This window comes from Cololabis saira, chromosome 14 (assembly GCF_033807715.1).
Source record: "Cololabis saira isolate AMF1-May2022 chromosome 14, fColSai1.1, whole genome shotgun sequence".
Taxonomy (NCBI): Eukaryota; Metazoa; Chordata; class Actinopteri; order Beloniformes; family Belonidae; genus Cololabis; species Cololabis saira.
Genome location: NC_084600.1, coordinates 27,139,807 through 27,155,805, shown reverse-complemented (window position 1 = coordinate 27,155,805; position 15,999 = coordinate 27,139,807).

The window sequence follows — 15,999 nt, the reverse complement described above, 5'->3', positions numbered from 1 at the left end:
TTTAGTAAAGTGACAACATTTACAATCTCTACAAAGATGACTAGACGAGCTCTCTCTGTAATGCAGTCAGCTCTCTTTTTCTTTTCCAGCTATATGAAAAAGAACTGACGACCTTCTTACAAATCCCGATGGCACGATCAATCCGTGGGTCCTTAACGCCATTCTCGCTATAAAAAGAGTTATAGAAGAAACAAAAAACTATGACATCACATTGCCTTGTGCTTAAATTGTGGTAAATTGTGTGAGAGGAAAATCGATTTTCCGATTTTCCTTTTTTTAACATCGTGTTGATTAATAAATCCGATTTAGATTTAAAATCGATTAATCGCACAGCCCTACCCTAACTCTAAGCCCCTAACTCCAACCACCTCACCCTAACCCCTTAACCCCTTTTTTTAAGGATACGATCAGAATCTTGTCCATAATACTGGTTCTGATTGTGGTATTAAGTTTAGAATAGGTCAACACGGGCTTCAGAAATTATTTTCAAATATTCTCATCAACTACTTTTTTGCCGTCCCACCCAAACACTTGTGAAAGTAATCTGAACTGGTTTTAATAACCTTTAATAACCTGGAAACCTCACCAGGTCCTGGGATCAGCAGGACCGAGGTGCCAACATGGGACTGATGGTCGTCTTTCAGAGGTTCTGGAAGAAACCGGGCACTGTGTCGGGCTGTCAGGGTCCATCACACCTGCGGTTTAAACCATGGGGAAACCAAGCGCTCTCCTCACTTGCATTTCTGTGAGGGGGGGGGGGTCAGTTCTCTGAGTAAAAGTAGAAGCTAACAGACACTAACGGGGTATCTTGTTTTTATGTTTTCTCCATGATTTAAAAAAAAACAACTAATGTCCAGTCTGAACTTCAACTCTCATTTTTCCATGTTTCAGGGCAGAAGTGACCCCCCCCCTTCACCTCTCAGCTCTGCTTTCTAACACGTGTCCATGTCTTAAGTGGGTTGTTCTTCAGCCCCTGATCTGGGCTGAACTTGATTATGCAACAAAACGCAGACCTCTCTTGAACTCAGCAGTAGAGCACTAGAGCACTAGCCGGTAGTTGGACACGTTTTCACAGGAACCTTAAAACGGGAGGTCGGGATGGGTTGTAGATCTCAGAAACAAAGCCACCTCTGAAGCTGAGATTGAAATAGACGGCAGAACTTGTAGAAACGTGAACAGGAGCTTGTGCTGACTTCAGTCTGAACCGAGTGGCGTTGTTGGTGATCAGAGGAACGTGGTTTTGTCATCCTGAGAGAGCGACAGAGATGACGTTCTACTAAAGATCCCTTTAGTGTGGTCGTCATTGCGAAACCCAGAAAGTGAGAGGAAAATGTGTAACATTTGTCATTCTGATACCTGAGACTGACGTGCAGGCCTCCTGTGAGCTGAGTGCATGCCATAAAATGGGCAGGTTGTTCGTTCTTCACTGCCAAAGAAATCCATCCCAGCAGAGCCGCTGAATCTGTCTTGTTTTGGTTTCATTTCTTCTTACGAGAGCCGTCTTGTTCCTCTGAAGTGGCGGAAACAAATGATTGAAAAAAGGAAAACGTTCCCTTTTCCCTCCAAGGCCTCTGGTTTGGACCCCAACCCCATTGGCAGTGCAGAGCTGGGCAATGTTCCCATTTGTGTTAGCGTCCCCCTCTGCTTCAAATAATTAAAAAAAAGTTACTAAGCACATCTTTCTAGAAGAGTATATGCATTTGATTGCAATTTTCTTTCTTTTGTAAAATGTTGATAAAAACATTAAGGAGAAATAATTAAAAGAAATCCATGTACATAAATGTATATAATCAAAAAGTGCAGAGTAAATGTAACGGGTGAATTTCTATTTTTAACACTGACTAGATAATGTGAAACAAATTCTTCTTCCTGTTAGTTTGATGAAGTGTGTTTCATCCTGCGTATCTTTTTCTTTGCAAATCTAATACATTTGTTTCGTACTTTCTTGAAAAAAAAAAGGTCCCCCTTGTGTTGTGCACACGTGTGTTGCATGGAAAATAGCCTCCTTGTTTTCTTCTAGTGACGTCGGTGAGCATGTCAGTGTGTGTGTGAGGCGGTCTGGGGGTTGGCGGTCCCTCCACGCTGATAACCAGAGACGTTTCTTTTAAAGTTACTAACGTGTGTTTGTTTCTAATGACGGAGCTTAACATTTCATCCCTGGAGCTGATTTAAAAGAACTAAGACATGTGTATAAAAAGTGAAATGTAGTGAGTTGGGGTCAGATTCATGTGTGGTCTGAAGAAGAAACGCTTTCCCCACATGTTTATTACACCAAGAAGGTTGAGAAGTTCCCAAATAAAGTTGCAAAAAAAAATTATACTGTAACATTTTCTTCAGATGAAGCTGACGAGACTTCGTCCCAGCGCTGGCAGGTGGGAGAATCGGGTTTAACGTGACGTGTCAGCAGGCTTTCACCATCTGGAACAACTAAAACATTTTAATGCTAATTGTGATCAAGCAAACGTGGCGCCACTTTTGCATCAGACCGTTGCTCGGTGATGCAGCGTGCTGCTGTGAATGAAATGTGGGACAAAGTTAACAAGTGTCTGATGCAGAAGTGAGACATTTAAGAACAATCCTGACTAAAGGATTCAAGTTTGAGTTGTTTTAAACGGTGAGAAGTTGCTCTTTTCCAAATATAGTTGTCGATCTTCCAGACTGAGGCGTTCCCCATAAGCGCTTCACACAACCCCACTGGAGATGTTCAGGAAGCTTAGAGAAGGGTCCCATGGAGGTCAAATGTAGGTCATGTTTCATTTCAGCGTGAAACGATGCGCTGCTGGTGTAATGAATGTTACATGTTCGGGCTTAGAAAGAGGGTTTTGATACCCATTACAGCAGTCGGTATTCCACCCAGAACCGGAGCAGGACAGCTAGCTTTGTCCAAACTGGGCTTACAAACTAGAAGCCCAGATGTGCCGGCTCGGAGAGGGCAGATGTTTTTAGGTTTGAACTTCGTTTGCTCAGACTTCTTGCCGCCACTCAAGGAGCAGTTGAGATGAGTATTTTGTGTTGTGACGCAACTGGAAAACCGCTTTATACCTGATTTACTGTTGTTCTGCTCATCTTTATCACTTAAACTGTCATCCAAGAGTCAGATACGTGGAGTTAATAGAGACTAGTCTCATTCCATCATTTGTTACTAACCAGGATGTGGTTGTGGGAAGGGCTCTTTTAAACTTCACAATCAGAGCCACAGATTTAACACCATTTTACTTTGAATGCTGTATCTTGTGGCTGAACAGAAAAACTCTGATTAAATTATGATTAAAGCAAAACACGCTTGTGAGGAAGGAGGCGGCCTGACCCTGTCAGTGTTTTCCATCACTCTGGAGCTACCAACCCAACACGGCCACGCTGAAGACAGTCGGCCGTAACAGAAGAGCTTACCGACCACAACCCAAAATGTTTTCACTGGAGTTGGAATTAGAGAGGCCGATGCATATCTAGTTTTTGTTCTTTCAGTTGATGCACGCTTGCTTTATTCAGTATTCTTATCAAAGCTGTCTTCGTGTTTAAGATCAGGAATGTCCATGTGGAAGACAAATGCATTCTGGGAGTTTCCTCCCTGCTGCAGCGGCATTCACGGCTGAGGTGATGTCACTGACTGCGTCCATCTGTGTGCGAGTGCCTCCACCACCCACCAATCACTTCTCCTGCAAATCTAAAACTTTAGGTATTTTTGAATGCAGTAACGTATGGGCCAGTACTATATCTACTCAGTGCAATGCAGTTATCATAATAATACAATTATTAATAATATTTTTTCTTTTTGTATTTGTACAGAACAAATGTGTAAAGATCAGTGAGAAAAACGTGAGCTTTTTGATACTGTGACTCATGGTGTTTAAAAGTCAGTTTCTCCCTGTACAGTTGTGATTACCCCCCCCTCCCCCCCTCTTCTTTTATAGAATAAAAAAATGTTTTTGGTGCAATTTGATTTTCTTCATTTCTGTGCTTTCCTCCTCTATTTTGTTCATGAAACATCAGCTGGTCGTAGGAACAGTACAGTTGAATCAGGCCAATTCATCAAAATTACATAAGTATCTAAAAATTATAGAGGCAAGTCGTAGTTGTTTATAATCGGGAGTGTTGTCCTTTGGTTCCCAGGCAACAGCGTGCACTGCAACTCATCCAAACCAAGAAACGACTGACGATTATTTCAACTTCTTGACCAGACGGGTGGTTTATGGAGGTTCTAGCTGTTAAACGGCAGCAGAACTCGGTAAACCATTTTCTCAGCAGCAACGATATCAGGTGCAAACTGTTCTGCATGAAATTTTACAATAAAATGTGGGAAAGGGAAGCGGTTGACCCAGTGGCTGACCCCTCAGAAGACCAACCCGTCGATGAAGCGAGGTATTGGCTGAACTCTTACCTGCAAACTTAATGCACCTCCGGACCACCGCGATGCTGGCCTTCGAGCTGCGCTGACGAGCCAGATGTTCCTCTGCTGTTTCGCTTGGAAGATGATTTAGCTGGAAGACTTTCAAGGCTTTCTTCCACCTGACTGAGAGACGCTGGCAGACCTCAGGGATCCTGAATTGGAAAAAAAAGTGCAGATGAGGGATGGATGATGATGAGCTTGAGCCAAGCTGTGGAAAAGAACCTCGGGGCCTTAAACACACCTGATAGTAGAGGACAGTTCATTTGACCCAGATCTCTGAAAACAGCACACTTTATCTAGTGTATATGGGTCAATGATGTGACGCCTATACTTTCTTTTTTCAATTCAAAAAAGGTTTAAATGGATAAAAAGATACCATATATATGACCTACCTGTCCCACATATGGACTCACTTTAACTTTACAAAAAATACTCGTTATTTGGGATTTTGATGTTGTTTTAAGCGTCAAAATCAAATGTCATGTGTTGCGACCGTCCGACCATGACTCTTGTTTTGAAAACTTATTTGAAATCACTCTAAATGTATTTAAATCAATCTTCTGCCATATCTGGCATGATTTCCGACGTATCTTGTAGTCCTGTATAAGATTGCAACACATTTGTATTTATATTTCCATCATAATAGACAAACAAAGTTTGACTGATGATGTCCATTTTATGAAATATCACGTGGCGCGACCATTAAAAAAACAACAATTTTTGGAATTTATTTTGAAATCCATTCAAAGACAGGAAGTTACATCATCCATCAGCCTATCCCTGATGTCCTGGTCTTTTAGAATGTCCTTGTGCTTTTTTTGCTAATTTAGCTTTTTTTATTTTATTTTATTTTTTTTTATTTTTATTTCTCTTTTATTTTTATTTTCTATTTTTTCTTTTTTTTCTAATCTTTATTGTAAGCGCTTTGAGACTTGTTCTTCAGGTGAAAATGCGCTCTATAAATACAATTTATTATTATTATTATTATTATTATCATCCAACATTTTGCCCCTGGAATGAAAAAGCAGGTTTTTAAATCTCTCTCATTTTTGGAAAAATGTACATTTCTAATGGCTTGTATGTAGTTGCTGTAGTGGCTATTTGTCCTCCAGGTGAATTATAACAAAATAAATAAATAAATCAAAATATTCAACTCAAAGTATCAAACTATAATAAACAAACGGCCACTGAGACACCTAGGGAGTGGATTTACGCAGGATAAACAAAGTCCATTGTCCAGGCAAAAAATAGTTTCCAGGCAAAAAAAGTTTCCAGAGGTCTATTTTCCTGGCAAACAAACGAACAAAGATCTCTGACGCTTTCAAAATAAAACATGGTTGAGTAACAAAATAAACTTGATCAACTTGAAGGCACATAGAACGGACCAATCTTTTGGCATCAGACTTGGTACTCAGAACTCGGCCCATCATCCAGGATCCTCTGGGAGCTGTAGCATCAGCGATGATGACAATATCTCCTGGAGAGAAGTTTCTTCTCTGCCTTGTCCACCTTTGTCTTTCTTGCATCACAAGTAAGTACTCGGATATCCATCTTTTCCAAGAGTTCTGCAATGTACTATACTTGTCTCCATCTTTTCCTTGTGTATAGATCAGTCTGCTCAAAGAGTCCTGGTGGAAAGATGGGTTTTCCTTTTAGCAAAATAATATGATTGGGTGTTAGGGCCTCGAGGTCATTGGGGTCATCAGAAACTTTTGTGATGGGTCTGTCGTTCAGTATTGCCTCCACCTCGTAAAACAGCGTCTGCAGGGCCTCATCATCCAACGCCTGCTGTCCGACAACCGAAGAAAGCATGCTCTTTACTGAGCGAATCAGACGTTCCCAAATACCACCTTGATGTGGGGCTGCTGGTGTATTGAAGCTCCATTTAATCCCATCTTGGATAAAAGCACCTTGAATCTTCTCTTCATTCAAAGCAGCAAGACTTTGCTTCAACTCTTTGTTGGCTCCAATGAAGTTTGTGGCGTTATCAGACCTCATGCTTGACACAGGACGTCTTCTGCAAACAAATCTCTGCACAGCATTAATAAAGGAATGTGTATCAAGTGTGTGTGCCACCTCCAGGTGCACTGCACGACTGGTGAGGCAGGTAAACAGCACTCCATACCTTTTCACAAGGCTTCTTCCTCTCTTGACCTCCAGGGGGCCAAAATAATCCACTCCAACATCTGTAAAAGGAGCCTTGTCTGGCATGACTCTCTCCTCTGGTAAGTCTGCCATCTTCTGCTCTCCGAGTTTTCCTCTGTACCGTCTGCACACTGTACATTCTGTGATCGTCCTCCTTGCAGCAGAATTGGCACTGATGATCCAATATATCTGTCGAAGCCGATGCAACATGTGGTTTCTACCAGCGTGTCCAAGCTGTTGATGGATATGATGTAGAATAAGCTGGGAAACATGCAGATCTTTTGACAGGATAACAGGATGCTTGATTTCTGATGGTAATGCCAATTTATGAAGACGACCCCCAACTCTGAGAATGCCGTCGTCCAGAATTGGATCCAGCTTGTACAGTGGGCTTTGCTTGGAGATGATATTCAAGCCATGTGTCAGTGAGGCAATTTCATTCTCAAACCTGTACTCCTGGACAAAACGAAATATTGCCTTTTCTGCCTCATCATAATTCACCTGGAGGACAAATAGCCACTACATAAAGTAAAAAACCCACCCTAAAATGAAGATTTGGCGGATGAAATCTCTGGAACCTTGGATATTGGATTGATGATATGAAAGAGATGAAGATTATTGGGCTGGAAAACGCTTCGCATTTGGAGAGTCAATGGCCGACGGACATCTCACGAAACTACTCAAACAGCATCGGTGACCAAAGGAATACAAACGTGCTGTATTGGAAAACGGCTTCACTATTGGAGTGTTTGGATTGTCGTTTCTTTGCACTGGATGTGTTGGGAGCTTTGGAAGTTTGGACGACCCGCGTGTGCTGCGCAATACTACTATTGCATGGTAAGCCACGCCTCTTTTCATTCATAAAGCTCTGGTGCGGAGCCGCGTGCCATAAAATATATCCTTGTGTGTTCTGAGTACTGCAAGCCAAAGTGTGGAAATTCAAGGATTGAGCAGGATTTGATGTGGAAAAATGTCAGAGGCTGCAGCTAAAGCAAATGACTCTGCGTCTGTGCTCTCAAAAAGGAGTGTAAAGTTTACATTAAAGGGTCTGACATTTTATTTAAAGACATGCCAAGAAAAAAGGTCTTTGAAATGCAAGCAGGTAAAAAGGAGCATGGATAAGATGTGTGATTTGATGGTATCCATTGATAATGTGAAGTCGGTGCAAGCCCAGCTGAGTAAATGCATTACATGCTTTGAGGAAGCTAAAGATATGCATGAAGCCATTCTGAATCTGAGTTTGCCAGAGGATGAAGTTGAACGGCAAAATATATATTTTCATGCAAAAGGTTTTGAGTTTTCAAATTGCATTGAAAAAGTAAAATGTTGGTTATCTGATGCTGGTTATCCATATGTGCAATCAAATGATGCTGCACAACCTTCTGGTAACTCGAGTGTGGCTTCTGATGAGATTAATCCCGAAGACAGTGTTTCAAATGTTTCATGTCAAGAGGAAAAGCGTTCCAGAGCACATTCTAAGTTATCTAAGGCATCATCTACATCATCTGCAAGAATAAAGGCAGAAGCAGACAAAGCAGCACTTATGGAGCGTATGGCAGCATTAGAAAGGAAACACGCGTTGGAAGCCAAAGAGGAAGAACTTAGAAAGGAGAAAGAACTGTTCACTTTGGAAACGGAACTTGCTGCTGCTAATGCAAAGCTGAATGTGTTGGAAATCAATTCAAAATGTAGCTCTAAATTATCGGGCGCACTGAATTCATATTACAACAGGAACTTGACTGGTGCTCGAGAAACACGTCCGCTGAATATTCACGCGGATGATTTTGTTCCACAAAGGGATGCTGCAAACAACAGTCAAAGTAAAGCTCACAGTGAGGCTCGGGCTGTCACTGTCAGACCTGTAGATGCAACAACAACTCAAACTGACGTCAGACAGTCACTCACAACAACTAGTAACACCCAAGTGAATGTCAGGCCTGGACCAGCAGCAACGATACAGGACACTGGCCCAGTAATAAGTCAAACTCAAACAACACAAATGTTTCCAAACACTTTGAATCTACCCCACAACAATAACCCCTGCAATGATAGTATGGACATTATGCAAAGGCAAAATGATATCACTGCATTGTTGGTTCAGCAAAATTTAACATCTGCTTTGCCTGTCAGAAATATTCCTGTGTTTGATGGTGACCCTCTTCAATTTAATTCCTTCATGAGATCTTTTGAAAACTGTGTAGAAGGAAAAACTAACAATGCCAGTGATTGCTTGTCATTTTTGGAACAGTACACCAGGGGACAGCCAAGAGACCTTATCAGGAGCTGTCAGCATTTGCCCCCAAGCGTGGGTTATCAGAGGGCCAAATTCCTGCTGATGGAGCATTTTGGCAATGAACATAAAATTGCTTCTGCTTATATGGAAAAGATTCTGAACTGGCCTCCCATTAAAACAGAGGATGTACCAGCACTGCAATCTTTTTCCCTGTTTCTTCGAGGTTGCTCCAACTTAACACAGCAGATAATGTACATGAAGGAGTTGGATATGCCCTCCAATCTCATAATCATTGTGATGAAGCTTCATTACAAGCTACGGGAGAAGTGGAGAAGCGTGAGAAGTGTGATCTGCAGGAGCAAAATGGATGCAGAGGTGGATCTGCTCATTGGGACAGACGCTCCTAAAGTGATGGAACCCTGGGAGCTGATTAACAGCCAGAGTGAAGGACCATACGCAGTCAGAACCAGAGTTGGCTGGGTAATTAATGGACCACTACGCAGTGGAAAGAGTGGTGGAGTCAAGACGGGCTGTTCCATCGTCACAACGAATCATATCTCTGTGGAACATCTGGAAGAGATGCTCATCAGTCAATATAACCATGATTTCAGTGAAAAGACATCAGTGGAACGGTTGGAAATGTCAAGAGAAGACATTAAATTCATGAATTGTGCAAAGTACAACAGAACTGAAAAGTGGACATTATTGCATTGATTTACCTTTCAGAGACGATGATTCTGCGTTACCAAACAATCTCTGTGTGGCAAAGCAGCGGCTTCAAGGCCTGAAGAGGAAATTTGACAAAGATGTCAAGTACAAGGAGGAGTACACTTAATTTCTCAGTGACATGTTGGATCAAGGTTACGCTGAGATGGTACCCACGGAACAGCTGGAACAAGATGATGGAAAAGTGTGGTAAATTCCCCATCACGGAGTACATCACCCTATCAAAAGAAAGTTGAGAGTTGTATTTGACTGTGGGGCCATATATAAAGGAACTTCACTGAACCAGCATCTGTTGAAGGGACCAGACTTAACCAACTCTCTGATTGGAGTCCTCATCCGGTTCAGGAAGGAGCCTGTTGCAGTTATGGCAGACATTCATGCTATGTTTCATCAAGTGCAGGTACCTGATAAGCATGTTGACTTCCTCAGATTTCTGTGGTAGCCCCAGGGCGACACCGACCAAGAACCAGCAGAATATCGCATGAGGGTACATTTGTTTGGAGCTGTATCATCAGCAAGTTGCGCTAATTATGCCTTGAGAAGAACTGCAGAGGATAATACGTCTGATTTCTTCCCTGAAGTAATAAGTACCGTCAACCATAACTTCTATGTAGACGACTGCCTGAAGTCCACAGCCTCGGGGGGAGATGCCATTCAACTGGTGAAGGACTTGACTGCACTCTGTGGGAAGGGAGGATTCAGTCTCCAAAAATGGATAACGAACAGCCGGTCTGTGTTGATGTCAATCCCAAGTGACATTAGAGCGAAAGAGATGAAAGAACTGGATTTGGACACAGATCAGCTTCCTGTTGAAAGAGCGCTTGGATTGAAATGGTGTGTTGAGTCTGATAAGTTCATGTTCAGGACTTCAGTGCAGGAACGGCAGCGAACTAGGAGAGGAATTCTGTCTGTGGTGAGCTCGCTGTATGATCCGCTAGGATTTTTGGCTCCTTTCACTATGTCAGCCAAGTTAATGCTGCAGGAGCTCTGTAGAAGAAACCTGATGTGGGATGAACAAATTCCCCCCTCCTTCTCCAAGCAATGGTCTGATTGGCTGAGCGATCTTCAAAAGATTAGTGCATTCAATTTAATGAAACAAAAAATGATGGGAAAAAACTATGGTCAACACTGAATGAAATAATGGGCAGAAAATCAAATACATCAATTTCATTCATACAATCTGGGGGGAAGTTCATGACAAAACCATATGATATTGCAAACCATTTTAACGATTTTTTTAAAAATAAAGTTGATAAATTAAGAGAAGGTCAACAAAGTAGCGATGGTTCACTATCACATACACTTATAAAGAAAGACATTATGAAAGACAAAAACTGTCTCTTTAGCTTTAATCAGATTGATAGGGAAACGGTTCTGAAATTAATCATGTCACAAGCAGATTCCACTTGTTCTGGTACAGACAACTTAGACAGTAGAATATTGAAACTGGTGGTACATTCTGTAGCTACTCCTATATGTCATATATTCAATCAGTGTTTAAATAGAGGGGTACATCCAACAGTATGGAAGGATGCTAAAATCATCCCACTTCCAAAAGACAAGAATAAAACATTTACTGGTCCAAACAGCCGTCCTATCAGTATTTTACCGTTGCTAAGCAAAATAATAGAAAAAATTGTATTCAAGCAGGTCATGGACTACTTTTCCAATAATGATTTACTCTCACCCTTCCAGCATGCTTACAGGGAAGGTCATTCCACAAGCACTGCACTTTTACAAATGAATGACGATTGGTTATCTTCTATGGATAATAGGAAATTAGTAGGTGCTGTTATGCTGGATTTTAGTGCTGCTTTTGATGTAATTGATCACACCTTGCTTGTAGATAAGTTACAGTGTTATGGTTTCACCTCCAATGCATTATCTTGGTTTATTCATTATCTCTCAGGGAGGAAACAGAGTGTCTTCTTTAATGGCAGCTATTCAAAATGGAACCCCATTAACTGTGGAGTTCCACAAGGTAGCTGCCTAGGGCCTTTGCTATATTCTATTTTTACAAACGATTTACCATTGGGTATAAATAATGTTAATACAATTATGTATGCCGATGACACAACATTATATAGCACGGACACATCTGAGCAAGCTGTAACTGACACCTTAAATATGGCTTTAGCAGACACTTACAAATGGATTGAGAGCAACAAGCTGGTGTTAAATATTTCTAAGACAAAGGCCATTGTGTTTGGATCTAGACACATGTTAGGTAAGAGTCCTCAGTTAAAACTGTCAATTGGCACCACACAAATAGAACAGGTGAACACTATAAAACTTCTGGGAGTAACTATAGATAGCTCTCTATCTTGGTCCAAACATATAAATAATATTGTCGTCAAAATGGGAAGAGGAATTGGGATGACTAGGAAGTGTTCTGCATTCATCACTCCCTCGATAATGAAATCTGTTATTCATTCTTTGGTTTTGTCTCATTTAGAATACTGCCCTGTTATCTGGTCATCAGCTACACAATATGATTTGAAAAAGTTGCAGATTGCGCAGAATAAAGCGGCTCGTCTGGCATTAGGCTGTTCATACAGGACAAGTATTAGTTATATGCATGAACATCTGGCATGGCTAATGGTTGAAAAGAAATTAGCAGTGAGTCTTATAATGCTACTGCGGAACATTATTTCCACTGGCAAGCCGTATAGCTTGGCTCACCAGTTAGAAATGACTTCTGAACATGGTTACAACACCAGGGGAGCAGCTTCTGGTAACATAAGAATACAAACAACACCTAAATCAAACTGTCTGAAACATACTGGTATATATAGGTCAATAACCCTCTGGAATGCACTGCCCAAAAATATATTTTCTACAATACATAGCAAAATTACTTTCAAAAAGAATATCAAGATATACCTAGCCAATTTGCCAAGTACATAACTGTGATTTGTAAATCTGTTCTTTTGATTTATAATGTGAATTTGTTCTTTGTATCTGTGTTCTTTGTATTTTATTTTATTTTTTATTTTTATTTTCTGTTTTTATTTTAAATTGTATTTTTAGCTGTACATTTGTATTGTATTTGTTTTATTCAGGACCCCAGGAAGACTAGAGGCTCAGTCATGTGTCTCTAATGGGGATCCTTCAATAAACATAAACATAAACATTCACAGTTGAACGCTGTATCAAACCTCATGACTTTGGCACATTTGTGACAGCGCAAATCCATCATTTTTCTGATGCCAGTCAAGCTGGTTATGGAACAGTGTCTTACTTGAGAGTGGAAGATGGTGATAAAGTGCACGTGGGATTTCTTGTGGTGAAAGCCAGAGTTGCTCCCCTGAAGCAAATCACCATTCCTCGCCTGGAGCTCACAGCAGCAGTTCTCGCTGTGCGGGTGGATGCCATGTTGCGAAAGGAGCTACAGTGGCAGCTGGAGAGGTCGATGTTTTGGACTGATAGCACGACCGTCCTCAAGTACATCTGCAATGAAACTAGACGTTTCCACACCTTCGTTGCCAACAGAGTCTCTGTTATTAGAGAAGCTACGGATGTTGGTCAGTGGAAATATGTGAGCACGAAGATCAATCCTGCAGATGAAGCATCACGTGGATTGACTGCTGAGGAGCTTCTTACAAATGGAAGATGGATTAAAGGCCCGGAGTTCCTCCGTTTGTCAGAGAGTGAGTGGCCTGTGCCTGATTTTGAGCCAGCTGTGATTCCTGCTGATGACCCGGAGGTCAAAAAAGAACCAGCAGTGTATGCCAACCCATATATAATCTCACCTGGTGCGCTCCAGCTACCCAGTACTTTCAAAATAAAACATGGTTGAGTAACAAAATAAACTTAATCAATACTAAATATCATAAACAAATTAAAAGTGTATTCCCAAAACTAGACCACAAAAACTAACTAAATAATAAATGAATTAAATAATACAAAATTGACAAATAGCTCCTACAGTTGCCATATTTGGATATCATGTGGTATGACCTCAAAAAAACAATAAATATGAAGTTATTTCTACAAAAATATATTTTGATTATAAATTTGAACTTTGATCTTTTGTGGTGAGCTAGCTTGTTTTGTTTAGGTATCCAATTCTGTGCCTGTAAGTTATGACTTGAAAATGTCATGTGGTGCGACCAAATATGTGGTGCGACCACCATTTAAGAGTGTTTTCTATGATAGATATATCCTAGATTGGAAGTTTTTGTGCTTTTATAGTCAATTAATGATTAATTTATATAAATAACTTAATGCTTATTTTAGCATTATTTGTTATAGATTTTTATGAAAGTTTAGTATTTCTTTTCCAATTTTCTTCAGAAACAAAAGCCTACTCTTTGTACAATTTCGAGAAAAAACTCCTTTAGAGCATGTAATTTTACATTGGTAATTATGTATTTGTTAATATTCCATTATCACATCTTATAGATGTTTTAACAGTTTTTGCCAGATGCCACTATCAAGTAAGGTGAAAAGCGCTCGCCACAGGCAGCGTGTAAATTCCAACCCTACAGCAAGAGCCGAGTACCTTGCAAGGTGACAAGAAAGGTATTTTTTTTTATTTAAATTATAAATGAAAACTTTAAATAAAGCAACATAAAGTACATATTGTTCTTGTGTGTTTTTCATTATCTGGTCTTCACAATTTGCACAACTCCGGCATAGGGAGGTGTCAGTGACCGGTCAGTGAGAGTGGACCTGAGGAACCATGTGCCACACAGAGGATCCTCAAGTTCTCCTGAGCCACCAAGGGAACAAACCTTCCACTGTAGCCTTCAAGACTACAGTAGAAAGTTTGTGATTGTAAGTTATGATGAGCTTCCATATGCAGGCCACGTCCTTCAAGTTGTGGGAGAAGAAGTCCAGGTTAGCTCCATGCGGCAGTTAAATAACAAAAATCGATTCATGTGGCCACAAACTCCCGATATCATTTTCTATTGCAAGAAAGACGTCCATGCTGTAATTGCAGAACCTGAGCCAGCAACCTCACGCTACTCTAAGTTGAGCAGCCAAGAATGGGCAAAGTTCAAAAGTGCCTGGGGTTAAAGAAGTGCTAGACGTGTTTGTTCAAGACAAAGGAATGAATGTTCTGCACTTAAATGTTTGATTCAGTTTTTATTAAAAATGTTAATGAAATATTTCTGTTCATTGAAGAATTTTGTGAAATTTTAAAACTGTATGGAATTAATAGTTTTTTGAACTCTTTCAATAGATATTCTATGATATGAGGTCTTTCGTGTCATTTGGTGCAACCACTCATCATGTGGTGCGACCAATAACACCTTTAACTGTATTAAATTCATAGTGAAACACCACATTCTGTGGCTGTAATATTAATCACTGACATACAGTAGTATGTTTAACTCTATGGTATCTTTACAACATTTGTATCAGTTTTATGCAATTTACAGGAAAAATAAGTCTGTCAACTACATTTAATAAGGTGTCTGTGACCTAATAGGACATAAATATGAGATCATTATTTACAAAAACTAAAAAAAAATGTAATACTTTGTTTCCAAAAACTTTATGTCAAGATGTTAAGGAAATTATTTATTTTAATATGAATTATGGTTGCACCACATGACTTTTTTTTAAGGCTAGTGCCAATTCATCTTGACAAAAAACTGAACTACTGCAATAGATATTCTTTTTTTTATTATTTTAAAATTGACCTGTTTAAAATCCTTATTCGTCATTGACCCATATAACACTAATTGACAGTTTCCAGAGGTCTTTATTGAATGTTTTGATATTTTCGTGACATTATTACTGGGACAGTTGTGAACTCTTAAAGCCAGCCTATGTAGCAATACCACCTCTGACCACATGGGGGGCACAGAGCCGCTGCCTTTCCTTATTTTCTCATAAGCAATTCAGTCAAAAACTATTTAGGAACAGTATCGTCATAAATGTTAAGTACTGTCACAAGTTGGTACAACAGTCCAACAAAAAGTGTGTGTGTGTGTGTTTTTTTATTTTCTAATTGTTATTGCACAAACTGTCTGAGCACTTAGTCCTCTGAGGCTGGGGGCCAGCAGAATGATGGATGCTCTTCTATGCAGATGAAAATAAAAAGAGCCCTTCACGTCTCTAGCCAGACAGATACATCTGGGCTGCCTGTCCATCCCAAGTCTCTGTATGACCAGAGGTGGCCTCACACAAATTGAAACAGGTGTCCTCACCACTGGAGAGGCATAACTTCATCCAGTTAATCAGTTCTGTCTCTGCAGAGCGATGGTGGCTCAGAAGAACAGGAGAGCCTGTCTGGCAGAGGCGCTGTAACAGTGTGGTGACCAGGTTATTGGTCACAGTTCACCAGTTTCTATTAGTTTATCCTAGAAATGATAATGCAGAGAGTCACATTTGAAACTGGAGTCATGAATGAGACAGTGAGTTTGATGGATTTCATTAACCCTTCAAATCACTGGCACAAAATCTAGCAGATTTAATGTTTATTTAACAGGGAGGTACATACAACATTGTCACAAAGAAATGAAAAATGTAATGCATACAAGACGTCTAGCTTCAG